Consider the following 17348-nt stretch of genomic DNA (forward strand, 5'->3'; position numbering starts at 1 on the left):
AATGCTTGCCGAATGAGCCCCAACCCATCCTTATTCTTCTAGTTATTTCACTCTCATGGTTCGGCTCCGCGGTTACTACCTGTCCTAAGTAGACGTACTCCTTTACAACTTCCAGTGTCTCGCCACTTATCGCAAAGCGCTGTTCTCTGCCAAGATTGTTCCACATTACTTTAGTTTTATGCATATTAATTTTCAGACCTACTCTTCTACTTTCCGTATCCAGTTCAGTAATCATGAGCTGTAATTCGTCTCCCGCGTTACTCATCAATGCGATGTCATCAGCGAATCGTAGGTTACTGAGATACTCTCCATTAACTCTTATCCCTAACTCTTCCCAATCTAGGGCCCTGAAAACCTCCTGTAAACACGCGGTGAATAACGTTGGATCTCCATGATCTTGTACGCGTTCTTAAAACGAGCGGAGGCGGTCCGTTCTATCCAGCCGCACGCGATTAGTCAATGTAGGGCCGTGGCGTTTGTCACGGTTCACAGTGACCATTAGCGTGCGGCTGGACAGAACGGACCGCCTCCGTTCGTTATAAGATCGCGAGCAAGATCGCTCCCCACGTGTACAGAGGAAACTGCTGTTAAACGAATGACAACATTGACAAGACAGTTTCGAAAGCATTTTCAACATTTTCACGAAGGTTTGATGAAATCATAAAGAAATTCCGTAAAAGCGACAAAGAAATAAAATAATTATAAACTAGATTAACAAAACCAACAGCTGTATTAAAACATGGAATTTGTTCAGGCATCCTCTGCGCACCTCTTATTAGAAACAATTTTGTATCTGACCAAGCACTTCATATGTTGCGTGGCGTATCCATTGACTTCTTTAATCTTTTTAAGGAACCAAAACTAGCTTCATTTATCAAGCAGGATAATAAAAAACGAATTTTACAATATTATATCATCATCATCATTGTCCGCCGCGGTGGTGTAGCGGTTACGATAAAGTCCCTAGATTAGGGTGCTCGGCTGCTAACCCGAAGGCGTTCGGCATAGAGTTAATATGCGTTCGATCCCGGCCGTGGCGGTCGCATTTCGATCATGGAGGCTAAATGCTAGAGGCCCGTGCACTATGCGATGTCAGTGCACGTTAAAGAGCGCCAGGTGGTCGATAATTCCGGAGCCCTCCACTACGGCGTCCCTCATAATCATATTGCCACGCGCGCTTCTTTTGCTATGCTTGTGTAACTGGTCCATTGCACGTGGGATCGCTCTCTTGCGCGGGCCGCGCCAGAATGTCTGGAACATTCCAAATCGTAGTAGATCATTTTGTAAAGATTGCGCACATGACGCGAATAGTCAAGATTATTCCAGAGCTTGCGCAACCACCAGTGATAAGGCTAGAAAGTTCGATGCATCGTCCCAGCGATCAGCAGTTTTATCGACGGCCAACGCTCTGTTCGCCGCTGTCAGTGTACAGTGTGTATTCCTGTAGTTTGACTTTCGTTTCCCGGCCACAAGTTCGGCTAAATAAAAATTTGCAGTGGCTTAGCTCGGCTATGCCGGGATATACGTAGCGTTAGCAAAGGTTCAGCTGATTATTCTAGCTTTTCAGATTGTCTAGGATTATTAGCCTTCTTCTGTTCATTCTTCGTACGCTGCAGAACCGCTAACTGCCAGGCAACTACTTCGAGATCCGATCAGATAAGCTTCTCGGCTCTTCTGCGCCGTCGAGCAGCATTTGCGCTCTCCTTCATGGCGTTACCCAGCGGCCCCAGCGCAGTGTCAAACGGCGACTGCACAGCGAAGACGAATAGCTGCGCGCGCGCCGGCGCCACTGTGTCTATGGCTACGACGTCACTCCTCTCGAATGCGGCGCAGACCAGCAGCGGCGAGCCGCGCACGGCGGTGGCGGAGTCTGCGCGCGCGCCGGCGGCAGCGTGTCTGCCGCGCCTACGACGCCACTCCTCCTGAACGTGCAGACCAGCAGCGGCGAGCCGGGCGCAGAGCGCGTGAGATGCCAGCTCCGGTGACCCAGCTGTGTGACATCACTGATCCTCGCGCATGCGCAGCACGGCTCATGACCCTCCACGCTAAATCGGCTCCGGCTAGGCAAGTGTAGCTAACTCTACAAAAGTTTCATTTTGGACACGCCGACTGCTACCTTCGTCGACGTCACGACCACGTGACAATATCGTGGTTGTGGCACGTAAAACCCCACACATAATTTTTACTACCATCGTCCTTATTATGTGTTATTAAATTTCATATATCAGCAATTACATTATCGTGACTTCATTTCAGTGTCATCATGTGGACGAACGACAATTATGCTTCAATTCACCTGAATTACAAAAAAACATAAAAGATACGTGCAAGTCCAGGATATATAGATATATATATTACACGTATACGTACCATGTACATTCATTGTCCATCCACCGGCAGTACAATATTAACCAGGCCCGTAGCCAGGAATCTTTATCGGTGGGGGGGAGGCAGGCCCCAGGGCTCTCCCCTGGCTATGGGCCTGATATTAACGTAGATAATACATCTTGTACACATCGGCGCTTTCTTTAAAAAAAAGGTACGTACAAGGGACGATAAATGCACGTTACCGCACGACATTGACATTCAGATCATTTATCGACGTTGAAGAGACGTTCATGGTTCACAGAGGACCTGTGGGTCAGCAGTCGAGCACCGTAACCACTAGACCACCGTGGCAGCTATACAAGCATATCCTAAGTGCTTAAACATATAAGAGGGTAAAAATATGTTGCTCATTCAAATGGAGCAACCTGCAAAAGGATTGACCATTGGGCTAGTTGCTATTTCATTTGATGGTACTGTCTGTTCCTTCTTTGTGTTCGTAAGACTGATCTGAGTTGGTTACATAAAAGACATAAGGCAATTGCATCGCATATCACCGAGTAGCAAAAGTCACAGGTAAGAGCATTGGCATGTATGTACAGTACTCACAGATTCAAATGCGACATCAATTTTTTTGTATAATGACTTGCACGCGCAACTGCTCAAGATAACCACGTCCTGTTGCCATGAATCTGGTCTCTAAAGATAATGTTGGCTCTGATCTACGCATTAGAGTCGAAATCACGCCGGTATGACCCAAACTGAAGACGGTAGAAATGAAAACATGCACACTGCTTAGCGCTAAAATGTCCTGTTTCAATACATGAGTACTGTACATGCTTATTCCAAAAACCCAACATGGAAGAGGGCAAAAAAAAAAAAATTGCCTATTCAACAGCAGCAAGTTTAACACCCTGCAACCTCCAAGAGGACTGACAGTTGGGCTAGTTGGTACTGTATTCTATCATCATGTCTGTCCCTCGTTTGCACCCATCTGTCACATGGTGCTAAGTACCACAGTCAGAATGCAACCTGCACATGGGTTCGAACACAGATACGAGCATAAATTATGACATTATAAGAACTAACAGACAATAAGGCATTATTGTCGGTTAGTTCTCATTAATATTGCGTCTAACAAAAAAAAAACGAGCCCTTAAAAGTAATCTTCTTTCCGACATTACAAGATGTGATACTCATGTTTTGTTCTGTTGTTCTTGTTTGTCCTATTAAACATCAGCACTTGGTTGTCTGTCACAATGCCCACTATTTTTGGCTATTAAATAAAGCTTTTGCTACAGCTGCCAACATTTCTGGCTACTTTTAAGAACGATACAGCAACTTTTCCTATCAGGGACATTGCAACCCTGGTGTCAAGTGAGCTCCTGAGAAAAGATGTGTGAGAAAATGTCCTACAAGCCTTAATCATCATGATTTAACCACAAATCCAAAGGTCCTTAGGGACACCAAGAGAGCGCTATGCACTGAACTGCAAGATCTGAGAAGACGGTGTCCATGCAAGTCGGAAGACCCTGCAGATGTGGCGAGGCAACAAGCTACATTGAAAAGCAAATGCATGTACACACGTACAAAAAGCAAAGTGGACACCCTGAAATGGTCACCACATCACAGAGCAACAGAAGACCGAAATACCCAAAGGGCAAGTGCAACATAAATCAGCACGGGTCAGAGCTATATGGGTGCCATGCTTGTTTTGTGCTAAAGATGTATACAATACAAAGCTATCACGAGATTTCAAAATCTCTTTCACCCATCACAGTAAATACATCAGCAGCACATCCCGAATGACACAGCCAAAAAGCCCGCAATATTATCTATAAAGCTAAAGAGATGGAAACTAGTGCAACTACCACTAAATAAAAACAGACTTATTTTCAATGACAAGCATTTATTTGCCAACCAGACCCATGTTTCCCACATGAGGCTCCAACTTGGCCTTTCTAGGCACCATGAGCCTGAGGGCACACATTACCAAAAGCAGCAAAAGAAAACCCAAGGAGTAGTCGTCCAGAGTAAGCCCTTCCATAATGCCAAATGTAACACCATCAGACTAAGTCTCTTGCAGGGGCGTAGCCAGAAATTTTTTCGGGGGGGGGGGGGGGGGGGCTGTGGTTCAACCATACTTTATGTATGTACATGCGTGCGTTTGTATGTGTGCGTGTATATATACGCAAGCAAAACTGAAAATTTTCGGGGGGAACGGGGTTGACCCCCCCCCCCCCCCGCAATAACAATAACAGCAATACAGCAATATTCTCTTCTGGTTATAGATTAATATTTCAACACTTCTGCAGTTATATTTCGACAAAGTAGCAAAATAGACACGCTGTATGCGGACAACAGTAGCCACACATTGTATGCACCCAAAGCTCGTTTTCCGAGCTAAAGCTCAAAGCACTGAAACTGTATAATATATCACAGGCTAAATCCACACGACAGTACGAAAATACGCCCACAGAATATAAAAAAAAGAGCAGACAAGGCAAAGCAGAAATATTTCCTTATGTAAAAAACCTGCACATTTTTAAAATGTTTGCACTGTTCTCAGGATAAACCTTTGCCAACACATTTGAATCCACTATAACGTCTCATTTCTGCATCTCTCAGCAATAGCCATATTGCAAAATATTATAGTGCTTGAAATGCAGTCCTAAGCTAGAGAGGAATGAAAATATGTCAAAAAGTGAAGACAGTCCACAGCTAATTGGTTGTTCGTAGCAATGACCATGCAGCATATAAGGCACACACAATAGCAGCAGTTCAAAATTTGCTCAAGAGCGAGCTCAGCATTACCATGTCATGGTGCATGCTGTCTGTGAAAAAGAAATAAACAAACAGCAGTATTAATTTGCAGGTAGATGCCTGGGTTGGCAGTGGAGAAAAAAACTGTGGCAGCAGCATATGCATGAATTCGGTGCAAGAAGACCACACCGTTAAAAAAGTTACTTTGTGAGACACTATCACACTTTATGCAAACAGCCATTTGACTGCGAACATGACAGGAAAGCTGCTCGAATGAACAAAATGGCACACCCTGCCTCCCCACTTACATACAAGAGATAAGCTTTTTTTTTCTTTTTTTTTTGCAATAGCTTTCATTGGCAGTTGCATAAATGTAGTTGCAACAAAGCTAGAGTTGAATACAACTTTAGAAGGCAGCGGCATTTCCTTCTCAAAGGTGGATTAAAACAAGCCTGCACCAATGGGCGCGCACTCGGGACTGACGTCATGAGCGGGACGCCCTGTGGCTCCGCCTTCGGAGAACATCGGCACGTGCATGAGCGGGACTATTTCTTTAGTCGCGTAGGCGATCGGTAGCCGCACTTCGGTCGTCTGGGTGGGGCCTCTCCTGCCTTCTTAAGTTGTATCCGACTATACATCCCCGGCATGTATACTTTACACAGCCAATTATGATTAGAACATCTAAGTTCAGTAATACCAAGGAGCTTACATAGAGCAAAAGGTGATACGCTGCGAACAAAACTCTGTGACGCGGCTACACATGGGCCAATGCAACGCCAGTAAACTTAGAGTCAGTGAAAAAACTGCAGATGCATATTCACAGGCCACCACAGCAGCCTGCTGTGTAAAGACAATCAATTATTTTGTAACATTACATTGCAACAGCATAAAGCTTTTCTTCATAACCACACACATTGTCCTGGTACTTTTACTGCTCTGCCCAGGCAAGACATGCATCTCTTAAAGGGCCAGTGAACAACCCTGAGGTCCAAAAATTGTTATGAAGATAAATATGCACACTTTTGCTATGTGAACATGCTGCCGCAAGAATTTTGCAAGTACGTGCTATAAGGTAGTTACAGGGGTTATAACATCCGTTTCAGCCGGTTTCAAATTTTTGCGCGGCCTCGCTACCCTTCTCTGCCACAGGGAAAGGAAGGCGTACCCCGTCGTCGTGACTCCGGCCACTTCGGCAATGTGACACGACGTCAGCAATTGACGTCATCGGCGAGCTCGATCTGTCGCAATGCGCTTCCGCTTGCTGCGGCTCCTGGTCGTTAATTGTTTACAGAGTCGCACGTGCTCCGTAACTTGACGGGCAGTTTTCAGTTCTTCGGTGTCTTTAAACCTTTGTGACAGTTCACGATACAGTGCTCAGGAATGCGTGGTTGCTTTCCAAGACGACGAAAGGGCGCGAGAGAAAAGCGTGGAGAACCCCCCCGAGTTATTCCCCCCTCTCTCTGCTCGATTTGCCGCCAACAAGTGAACAACGCTTCCTCCCCTCCCCATGTTGCTCATGTTGAAGGTTAAGTGCGTGCAGATGCTATGCAGTGTGAGGAATATATGCACGACAACTGCGTGGATGATACCGCATCACCGCAGGGCCAAGAGACAAGGCGCAGTTTCGTAGCGGTGGGTGGGAACACGAACTGACGCCAACTTGTTGAGACGTGGTTTAGACCAATCGACGAGCTCAGTGGTACATCAAGTTGCCCATGGGCAAGTTTGCGTCACTGCGCATGCGAGTGGGATTGGTCAGGCAAAGGAAAGAGGCGCGGTAATTGTTTTTCGAAATGGAGGGTCTGCACGGCACGCAGCGCTGTAATATTCGTAAAATGTGATTGCCGCGGTCTACTGTACGAATTGGCGAGCTTGTTTGGGGGGTGTAAAAAAAATACGGAGGCTGTTTACTGGCCCTTTAAACAAGAGCTAGAACTACTGCTTATAAATGACTACACAACAGCTCTATCATTAAAATCCTAACAAAAAAAAAACAAAGAAACCTTGGCCTACAAGGCACGTGTTTGAAATAGCACATTTTGTAACACTTCTGTACAGAATAAAAATATGACAAGTTTGCAGTGAAGCATGGACAGAGTCAAACATCCAGCTATAATCGTGCAACAGCTGTACAAAATGGCAATGCTTCAACTAGACATGGAAAGAACACAAGTACAGCATGGTACAAAGCAGTGCAAGTTTGACTTGCTTTGACAATTATCTATGATTTTTTTCATTCCTAATGCTTCTTCTTTAGAGTACCCATTCTCTTGGTGCCAATAAAATGCCAATCCCTTTTCCACACTTAGAGGCATGCAAGTTGTTCCACGGATGCCGGCACATCTCTCAACTTTTCAATGAAGAGCTTCCTGTCTGTCCATGGATGGGTGACAGGTATAGTACTCAGACTTTCTTTCACTTCTGAAAGGTGTGCAGTTCAGTGTAATATTTAACTATAATTTAAATTTTGCCAACCTTCCAGCATTCGTTCATGCCATTTTGGAACAAGCTGTGTGGAACCCTTAAATATACTTAGCTACAGGTCCTCGACTGGCATCGTATACAGCCTTTGGTTTCATGACATTACTGCATCAGTGTCTCACGCTATGCATTTTCCATAATTAATGTTCGCATTTCAGCATAGGTTATGACCTGCGCTGCCCATTAACATTGTCTGGGATGACTGCATGTTGCAAGTATGAAAAGCCAGTAATACCTCGTTAACTGAAACTACCATATCTCGAAAAATCGGCCAAGTTGAAATTTTCCGCAGTACCAAACCATTTCCTATAGGTACAATGTATTTATTGCCCTATATCTGTTTTCGGGCCAGCTTTCGGATATCTCAAAATCTTGACTGAGAGCAGAACAAAAACTTTGCTACCAGACCTTTTCACAAGGATCATTTATATTCTCCTTTTAAGAGGCTGGTCAGCAGTGGCGAAGATTTTTAGCTAAAACTTGACTTTTAACTGCAATTTCCGCAACTTTGCTTATCTCAAAAATCCGCTAATCTCGGAACTTTTCCCAGTTTTTACAACTTTGAGTTAACGAAGTATTACTGTAAACACAATCATACACATCTCCTTTGCTTCTATATTAGCATTTCATTAAATGCTTTTCATAAATTTTAGCATGCTTTTTTTTTCGTCATAAGTGAATGCGCAGATGGCATTGGCACTGTGGGAAGTCACGGCAGGGACATGCTGCTATGACCACAGTGGCATTTTTGCACTGTGCTCCCATCAGGGTGAAGAAATCTTGCAACTTCAAGCTCAGCAGCACAGTGAGGCATAGCCTCTACACCACCGTAGCAAGTCCACTGCACCCATCAAGCCAATTCTGTTTGTTCAGCTGCCATAAGGTGGAGGTGGTTGAGGTGGCGCGGATGGAGTTGGAGCAGTGGGTAGCTGAGGCAGAGATGTGCTGCTATGATCGTAGTAGAATCCATTCTTGGGGTAAGGTGGACTTCTATCTTCTTGAAAGCCCTTCTGGTGTGTACTGAGTGTGGTCAGAGATGTGGATGCACCGGGTATGAGAGGATGTGCTTCTGGCTGCATGTAGGTAGGCATGCCTGACACCACTGGACCTGGAGCCGGAGCTGGACCCAACGATGGTGGCACACAGGGGGCGGGTTGCAGCATTGCCTGCAAAGCACAGTATGATGACTAAAAAGCTGAATATGAACTTTGTAGCTATAAAAAAGAAAGAAGTACGCAAAATAAAATGGCAGAAAGGTCAGCCTAGTGTCATTCTGCTCAGGGTAGCAGCTGAGTAGAAAAAGTTCATGACACAGGGAACATGAGAAAGGATGCACACACAAAAAAAAAACGATTAAAAGAAAATCATGAGTGATGTTCTTAACAGTAGAAGCTGTCGCTTGTCTTAGCTTTTTAGATGGCTTGGTTTACGAGAAATTTTTGTGACCAATGTTAACTTAGCTAATCTCATGATAATGAACATAGACTAAGTGACATGACTTATAGATGTAACTATTGCTATTGCTATGTCAACCTCCGTGCTGTGTCATCACCTATGGTGTTGAACAGAGAAACCAGCTTTTTGAGTGATGGCTAAAACGGGTTAAAAATATGCCACATAGCTACAGAATTCTCTATTACTACTGTGGAAGTTTTACGAGTGCTGTGATTATTGATGACACATTTACATAACTTCCAAGAGATACCTGAAGAGAATAAGGCAACTGCGTAAGGTAGATTTTGGTGGCAAATCAGTTCTGCAAAAGCCAGGAAGGTGGATCAAAGCTCATTAAAGCAAAAAAATTGTGATCCATGCATTTGTATAACAAAGCAACAAGAAAATCTGCACAGGCTTCAGAAAAAGAAAGCCTTTGAAGTCGGATGAAAAATTCGTCCTCATCAGAGATGAGAGCGAATCTCAGATGAGGACTAGTTTTTTGTCAGCTATGAGGCTCTCATTTTCAGAAATGCGCATCAATTTGTTTGTAGTATCTGCTACAAATAAGCATGATGCTACAAGGAGGGGTGACAACTTCTCCATTTCACGTAGCTACCATTGTTGCATGGCCTCAAGACATAGACACGTGGAGAGCCGAGAGAACCCAAAGCAGCTACCATGGTAAAAATATTAGACACCAGTGTACAGATGGGATACAGTTAGAGAATGAGACATCACTGGAATGTCACAGCCAATGCGTAGGCTTCCAAAATACTACCGACATGAGAAGGCCATACTGCTGCCAGTCGGTATTCATGAAAGGCGCTGAGAGTCAGCTGTACGTAGGAAAGGCATTACGGCCTCTGAAACCCTTAACTTTACTACAAAAAAAAATGTTACAAAACAAAGGGTTCTGAAGACAGTGCCTTGCACTCGTGATGTGAGGATAAGCCCTTCAAGTAATTGCAGTTAAAGGTTTGTATAAAATTCTTCTCTGCACTGGTGAAGTATGTGCTGGGCTGATTAACTTACCAGCACACGTTGTCTTCTACGGTACCAGATCGACCAAAAGATGATGCAGCTTGTCACAAACATGACCACCATGAAGGTTAATATGATGATAGCCGGCAGGGGAAAAGGAGCAGCATATTTCTTTCTCACTGCAGCGAAAGTAGGCAAAAGGTTCTGTAGTGCCGTTCACATATGGCTGGTCAAGCAAGCACTAGCTAAAATTAGTAATGCGACAGTTAACAAACATTTCGAAAGAAACACGACCAATACACAAATTCGGAACAGACGTGTCGCAGGAAAATGAACACGTGACTAAAAGATGGCAGAAAAGACAACCCTCTAATTGAAGCCAATGTTTTCACAAGGAGTTTACAAGTCCTCTTGTTGAAACATTGGCTCCAATGGCGCACAGCAACTATTTTCAGGTCATGAATGCTTTCGGAACGACATAGCGTTCTTGACAAGAAAGCGGTGACAAAGAGAATGCACTTCAATGACGTGGACTTCGAAGCGCATTCCTATCATCATCCTGCAGAACCAACTAGCTCAACTCAGTGCGTCAGGAAAGTGGCAAGTTTACAAGGAAGGAAAGACAACCAAGTCAGCTGACGATGATTGTTATGTGATAAAGACTCCTCACAGGGTGCTACCGTTTCTAAAGTGCCATGGGAAGCAAAAATTTGTCCATGTCCACTGGGTACAAAGCCACATGTCAATCTGGCTTTCCAAGTGTGAAAAGGCAAAGAATAGTTTCATGAAGGATTGATCTGCAAAGGCTGGCCACCTAACAGTACTCCCTCTTAGTTTACTACCCTCCTTCATAGGAGAGAGGTTTTGCAAGACTTGGCCTCAGAGACAATGTACATTCTCCTAGGCTGTGTGAAGGCTGCAGCTTCATGGGTACAACAGCAAGAGACTTTTTGATTATGGGAACCAATCCTAGAGGCCAGGGGCGTAGGCAGAAATTTTTTCGTTGGGGGGGCACCTTTTTGATCTGAAGTAGGGGCCGGGCAGGCACATGTGGTCAAGTGCCATTTTGTGCTCTATATGCAATGGCAAAAAAAAAAAAAAAATTTCAGAGGGGGCACAGGCCCGGTGTGCCACCCCCTGGCTACGCCACTGCTAGAGGCCAATGTGACAACTTCCTCCACTGCCTGCCTCAATGTAGTACAAATGAAGCAATCTGTGGGTGCAGCAAGCAATTAAAGACATTGATTTTTGTATAAAGCATCAAAGTCCAGCTGCACCAATATTTCACTTCCTTTAATTAGTTATAAATGAGTAATATGCATTATTGAGGCAATCTTCACAACACTGCAGGCCTGGTTAACTCTCATGTTCTTCATGAGAGTTACATGACAGAGCTAAGCAGACCGTGTGTATGTTCCTTCAGGTTAGAGGATACCACAATAACTCCAGCACACTGCCTCTGAGGTTTTTAATGTGCTGAAGGCGCAATCTCGAAGGCCATGCTGGCTCTCAATTTTTAGGGTTATGCAGCATTTCTGGCAAGCAATAATGGCTGTCATCCGTTGTTAATTTAGACAACACAAATCCAACTTTATCCGTGCCCTTTCATAAAGCATCCACTCATGTTTCGAATATAAAATTTTGTATGGAGCCTGCCCTGTATCTGCATTAACTGATGCTAGCATTTTCCCTGCAGTTTGCTGCAACTCTGGTGCAATGGGTCTTTAGGATGTAGAGCAGAGTTTCCATTTGGGCTTGTTGGTACAACGTAGTGAAGGGAACTTTATTCGTCGTCGACATTATCTGAGCTGTTCCCTCCACTTTAATACACTGCTGCAAACTGACTAAGTAATCCAAAACATGTATGCAAAGCAATTTCTACAGTGGAGATGTGTAACGGAATGGCAATCTGCATGAGTTGATATTGCAATTTCACGGTATGTAAGTACACCTAATAAGACTCTTGATAAGCTTCTGATACACAATTGTCTTCACAGGTGATATAAAGGGGAGTTGTGAGATCAGCGCACCTCTCTTCCACCTTGTTAGTTTCAACAGTTTGTTTCACCTCTCTCCCACATTGTTAGTTTCAACAGTATGCAGTGGAAAGGGGCACGTTACATCACAGCACGGGACTAGACAAAATTGCATGCCGGTCTGCAATCACAAAAAGGGAACTTACGTTTTTTAAGAACGTCGTCATCAGCATTTGTCATGTCCAAAAGAAGAATGAAGCAAATGCTTCCAGCAGCATACGTAAGACTGTCCATATTTCATTCGAGTTACAGAGCAGCTACTTGAACCTGCATACAACAAGCGATTGCTGACATGAATGTCCTTAAAATTAAATGCCTCTTATACAATCACAGTACACTGAAAAAAGAAATCTATTAGAATTAATTTCCTAATAACTGGACGGTTCAGAGACCTTGCTTTAGTTTAGACCCGGGTGCACAAATCAAAGTATACAAGTACCTTGTTGGCATTAAATTTTAAAGAGACATCAGCTCGTTAATGTTTTATAGGTTTGGGGAAATTGTCTGGTGTCACACGAAGCTCAGTGACACATACATAAGGTTAGGTTGTGTCTAATAAACAAATGAACCCCTCGATTTATTCTTTCTGCAGCCCCCCCCCCCCCCTCCATGCATTGGTTCACTAATATTGATACCACATAGGCATTAACTGATTCGTGACTTAATAATTTAATGAAATTCACACATTGCCACCCAAACATATTTCGTGGTACTCAAACTTAATGCCACTCAATTGCAATATGATGCATTTGCACAAATCACTCAGCTGTTGAATAATGCTGGCCATTTCCATGTCTGTACTATACCACATCCTCAATGTAAACAAATTATTCTGTAAAAAAAGGCCTACTAGCTATAACCCTTAAACAGAACTTTCCTCAATCCTTCCAGTTAATTAGCATCCATCACCCCCACCTTTTTTTTTTGCAATACTAGTATAATTCACATCCACTACAGCCGCTAATTATTGGAGCAAACAATGTGACTGAATACTTTCGTATTAAACCAAACTTAGAAATGACGACGATCCGTCATGTTTAATGGTACAAGGGCCAGATAATGCCAGAGCGGCAATGCAATAGACACGAAATTTCAATGTCATATAATGGTTCGTGCGACATGGCTTTATAGTGACCTAAAACTCAATATGTGTAAACTCCTTAATTAAAATGTATGATAAAATTATGATATGCCTATTAGTGGCATATTACTTGAATGTGAAAAACTGCACAACAGCATGATGGTAATGTACAGGTTTTGAAAGGACAAGTATTGGTAGTTAACGGGCACGAAATAAGTTCAGGGGAAGATGGAGGCTTGAAAGTGATAAGAAATAACAGGTAGCCCAGCACCCTCACCAGGTGTCCTTACCTCCATGTCTCTTGTGCAAAAGGGCCTGGAGGCATGGGTGATAGCACAGCCACAGCAGACTCTCAAAGGAGGCCATGCTACAGATCTTTAAGTCTAGTAGCTTGAAATGTACAAACATCTTTTATGAAGCTTAAAACTGATTCAAACTGATTCAAACAGCGATTTGCCAAGAAATAATGCCATGTGCAGTGGGATATACATGTCTGCACGCCACATGTGTTATCGTTTCACTTTGTTTCCCAGCATTTCCAGCAGGAGATGTTGAACCTCTCCCCACATCTAGCAGTTTGGAGGTTCACCATTTGTTATGTCATCTTGTTCGATAAAGGAGTGTTCTGTATTGAGGGCGAATGCGCTACAATTAAACGCACAATTTATTACAACACATACATTGTTACACCGCAGCTTTCGCGTAGTAACCGCAACTTTCAGATTGCGTAACTGCGAAAGTGATGCAAGAAACACCAGCCGAATGCGTGTAACTTCGGTACTGCGATTCTATGATTTCGAGGAAAATTGCTGCGTTTTTCTTACCGACGCACATTCAAAGGAGTTAAGTGCAGCACGCTCGCGAGCTTCGGCAGTACTCGTGCAAAATGAATATGAAAGGTCAGTACGGAGGGTGTGTCGCGATCCCCAACGTCTGCAGCAGTACCAAGTGCAAAACGCAAAAAACGTAGACACAAACGAATATACCACGTTATCTCACCGCTATAAGTGCTACAGCTCATGTTGCGAGTGTTGCTGCTGCTATTTCGATCTGAAGCGCGTCGAACCTACGTCGTAAAAGCAGCTAACTAAGCAAGTAGTGCAAGCTGCAAAAAGACTTTCCGTGCACCGCACATCAGCCGGTACCGCGGCAAATAACCCACGAAAAACTGACAGTTTAGCTCGAACGAAACCTGTCGTGCACTGCGTAGACAGCAATAACTACAATGGAGACATGTTAAAGTACGAGCGCTGTGACAGCGCAATAGAACTTCGTGGAATGAACCAAACGCACCTCAGTAGAGGTGGTTTGGGCGATTACCTCGTGATCGGTGTATCGTTCCAGCACCCAGCGACTCCTCCTCCAAAACCAACGAGGCCCTCTCCAAGCACTCGTTGCGCTAAACACTCCACAAGGACTTGAACGCAATGCGCAAAACGCGACTTCTGGCCAAATACCAGTTGTATCACCAGTGCATAGGGGTCCGGCGCAGCATGTTTTGTAATGCTAGTAGCGTCAGCAGAGCACCCAAACATCAGCGAAAGTTTTTGTTTTCTTGTTTGGCGGGGCGCCGGCGACGTTGACCTTGGTGTGTCTGGCGCTGGCAAGGTACCTAGACTAGGTACTAGAGAAGTACCTAGACTAAAGACATTTTGTACGTAGTCTAGGGACCTTAGTGGATGCATGGAAGCAAAAAAGTCACACCATCTCCCGCTAAAGGGGACCATGAGGCTATGCGATGCAGTGTTTCGGCATGTAGAGCCCGCGTTTCAGAGGTGGAGTGGTGAGGGAAAAAGGAGAGGGGGAGGGGAAAGGGGAGAGGTGATGTGGAGAGGGGGAGGGGAAAGGGGGAAAGTGGAGGAGAGAGGGGAGTGGAGAGGGGAAGTGGAGAGGGTTTGCGCATGCGCAGTAAGGGTGGTCACGCCGTACACCACCACCACCACCGGATTGAACTCCTCTATAAGATGCTTCACATCTAAAAGGTAATCGCGACCGGAAAATTCGATCGCGATCAGGCTCGATCGCATTCAAAAGTTCGGCCCAACCTGTAGCGCTCTGATAGGCATCGTTGCGCTAATTCTGAACCTGCTAACCCGCAATAAATCTTTTGTGACGCGGTTTATTGATGGGGTTTTATTGATGCGATCAAGTCACGTATTGATAAATAACCTCACGGTCAAGCACTGCAAGGCCAGCAAACAGCACAGCCTCTCGCGCAATCGCAGCACCGGTCGTTCTTGTCTTCTTCCGCAGGCGCATACCCGTCGGTGCATTATCCCCGGTGGTGAAGAGTAGCCATCCTGCCGATTCAGTGGGTGCAGTGGGTAAAAAGACAGGGTCGTAATGCGGCTTTAGATGGTTGATGTGTGCGCAAGTCTGCCGTTTTTGTGAGGGGCTCGATGATGTAATAAAAATTAGAGCAGCTTCGCACTAGTGGTTGGTGCCAAGCGTGAAGGAAGTGCGGGGCTGGGCGACCTTCTTTGTTTCTCTTTACTATTCTTTTTTAAAGGGACACTAAAGAGAAACAATGAATTGGTTTAGATTGATAAAGTGTGCACGGAGAACTCTTGTGTAGTTTATTTCACCACCATAGGTTTATTATTAGAGGAGAAAACCAGGAAACCAAGTTCAAAGTTTCATTTTTAAATTTCGCGCTGAACTTTGTAATTCGTGACGTTAAAGATTTCAAAGAGCATTTAACGTATTTTGGCGCCACTGGCTCGACGAAATTTCCACAAACTCCTTATGTCAAGTCTCTGGCCCCCTCAGATGATAACATACTTCGATTTAACCGATTAGGGACCACGTAAGCCCAAGCAGGCGCCGTCAAAAATATGTGACGTCACGGCAAATGGTGTGGGAATTCCAAGGTGGCGTCGCCACACACAGGTTCGTGAAACGTGCGTGCGTTCTCCATCGGACAAGTATAAGCATAACAAGCGTAACGCAACTGTAATAACTGCAGCTGTGACTGTAACGTACGTGCAGTGTGCCTGCGCGTGCCACTCGACTGTGTACCATATATCTAGGAAAACATTTGTGAATGAAGCTCGAGTAACACCTGTCCTGTGCATCTGTGTTCCTTCTTTGTCCTGTTCGGATTCGCGCTATCCCGTATTGAAGAATATAAGCACTACATATCAGCTTACCGCGTCTCGTATTGGTGACACCCATGTTGCTGTTGGCATCGTTACGCAACTGTTAACAACTGGTTATATAATACATATGCGACTTTTCAACATTTGAGTGTGCATATACCACTTCCACATCTCTCGAGTCTTACCGTAACGTTTCGCTCAACGTGAATAATTACGCCACAGTCACCATCCCGCGCATGCTTCGCATAACATCGATTCCCACGGTACGTGGGACCTGCCGAATTTTTTTGCCTTTTTCTCTCGAAGTTTTTTCTATGCCTTTCTTTGTGTTTATTTCTATTTCTATCTTTCTCTACTTCTCTCTTTCTATCCTTTATATTTATTTCTTCCCTTCCCTGTTCGTTTCTCCTTTCTGCCTCTTTCTCTTCAATTCTCATTCTATGCTGCACTTTACTCTCTCCCCTTTCCTTTTTCCTCCTCGTCACGCTCACTGCCCTTTCCCACCTTTTTGATATACTATGCAAGGCTATGCTTTTCTAGCGTGCCTGGATAGCCGAGTGGTTAAGATGCTTGCCTTGTAATTGTGGGTATGCAGTTTCAAATCCCACCTCCCCAGGAATTTCTTTGGCAAAAAATTTCACTATTACTCATTCTTTTTTTTTCTCTCTCTCTCCCTGTGCTTGTTTTCTAGCACATCAGAGTTATTGCATCCCACATTGGTCAAATCAGCACACCTGCTTGTTTGTTTGTCGCCTAAAGGAAACTGGCTCATACCCACGAGGGGGACAGGCCACACTACCTGTTCTGGGAGCGCAGCAGACGAAGAAGAGGACGAAAAGATCACGTGCCGGTTCATAATGATCATTTTTGTTCACACATCATGGAGCAATGCTCAGCTTAAACAGCTCCGCTGTCAATATAATAATTGTGTGGTTTTACGTCCCAAAACCATGATACGATTATGAGGGATGCTGTACACATCTAAAGTGACCTGCTTAATCTACTGCAATAACCTCATCGCCATGCACCTACTGCTCATTCAATACAGACTGTGGCACCAACCAAATGGTGCAGGATAAAATATCACCTGTAAACAAATGAAAACACTTTTTTGCAGTGAATGGTAATGGTACAAGATTTTTATTT

General features: G+C 44.4%; 1 long non-coding RNA gene across 2 annotated transcripts in view; it reads right to left on the reverse strand.

Annotated features, from left to right (window-relative positions):
- Positions 1 to 14693, reverse strand: part of LOC119404993 (uncharacterized) — a 54678-nt gene extending 39985 nt beyond the window's left edge. Inside the window, exons 1-4 of one of the 2 annotated variants that reach the window (XR_007417517.1) lie at positions 14425 to 14693; positions 12170 to 12290; positions 10039 to 10166; positions 4215 to 8735 (exon numbers count right to left, since the gene is read on the reverse strand). This is a non-coding gene — a long non-coding RNA (uncharacterized LOC119404993). Of the gene's footprint in view, positions 1 to 4214; positions 8736 to 10038; positions 10167 to 12169; positions 12291 to 14424 lie in introns of those variants that run through there. The other variant, XR_007417516.1, reaches the window with a different exon arrangement.
- Positions 14694 to 17348: the final 2655 nt, after the last annotated feature.

This window comes from Rhipicephalus sanguineus, chromosome 9, assembly GCF_013339695.2.
Source record: "Rhipicephalus sanguineus isolate Rsan-2018 chromosome 9, BIME_Rsan_1.4, whole genome shotgun sequence".
NCBI classification, from domain to species: Eukaryota; Metazoa; Arthropoda; class Arachnida; order Ixodida; family Ixodidae; genus Rhipicephalus; species Rhipicephalus sanguineus.